The sequence below is a fragment of the Lactuca saligna genome, chromosome 8 (assembly GCF_052625555.1).
Source record: "Lactuca saligna cultivar CGN05327 chromosome 8, ASM5262555v1, whole genome shotgun sequence".
Taxonomy (NCBI): Eukaryota; Viridiplantae; Streptophyta; class Magnoliopsida; order Asterales; family Asteraceae; genus Lactuca; species Lactuca saligna.
In genome coordinates this window covers 149,452,165-149,453,435 of record NC_136424.1, presented here as the reverse complement: position 1 = coordinate 149,453,435, position 1,271 = coordinate 149,452,165, and positions in this window count along the sequence as shown.

Sequence of the window (1,271 nt, the reverse complement as noted above, 5' to 3'; positions counted from 1 at the left end):
TTCAGAGATGGCAGAAGAGCTACGTCGACAAGTTGCGTTTACACTTGGAGTTTCAGGAGGGCGACATTGGCATCCTGAAGTTGTCACCCTGGAAGGGTGTCATACGATTCTGGAAAAGGCGCAAGTCGGGGCCCTAGGTATATCGGCCCCTTCAGGGTCATAGATCGGGTGGGCAAGGTGGCCTACCAATTGGATCGTCCATCAGAACTCAGCCAGATCCACATCACTTTCCATGTTTCTTATCTACAGAAGTTCTTAGTGGTTGAATCAGCAATTGTGCCTTTAGAGGACATTTAGGGTGATGACAACTCGAACTACATTGAGAAACAAGTGGCAATTTTTGATAGGAAGATGGAGGAGCTGAGGAACAAGAGAGTAGAGTTGGTGAAGGTGCAATGGCAGCACCGTAAGGGCTCGAAATGGACCTGCGAGCCTGAGAGGGAGATAAGGGAGCACTACCTAGAGTTATTCCTAGATGCAAAGGACTTAAGCTAGTGGGCCGAGAATTTAGGATGCCCATAAATCGTACGCTGGGCGTAGCCTTAGCGTACGCGGGCGTAGAGGCACACTGGATTCGGGGACGCATGCACGTGTTACAAGTCGATACTTTTCCAGTTAACAAAATTCAATTTCATTAAATAAAATTTCAAATTTTATTTATTTTGTTAATCTAATGAGGGTTAGTAAATGATTTAAAATATATAAATATAGTTTGTATTGGTTTTCAGAACTAAAAACACTCGAAAAATCAAGTTTTCCTTCGAAAAACAGCTTAACTCGTTTAGTCATGCGTTTTCGGCCGAAAACCCTTGGGCCGAAAACTAATTTCAGCCGAGAACCCATCTCCGACTAAAAAGCTAACCGCTATAAGAGTTTTCATTCGAAAACTTATTCATTGCTTCCCATTCTCACCCGAAAAACTCTCTCAAATTGCTCCCAAGGATCTCCCAAGAACATTCATATCTTCAAGAACAATCCTTTGAATCTTCATATTTTCACCAAGAACACCAAGAACACCTAAAACAACCTTCATATCTTCAAAGGACCGAAAAAACCAGCAGAACTGAGGACCAATTTCGGCCGCAAACCCATTTTCGGCCGAAAACCAGTTTTTGGCCGAGAACACCCTTAGAACCGAAAAATCCCTTTTCACTTCCAACACTCTTCGTAACTATTCCTAATATAAAAACAAGTGTTTTCTAAAACTTTAAATTAATGGTTTTGCTAATTTTCAATACAATTATGTATTTAATCATCATTAGAATTTCCTT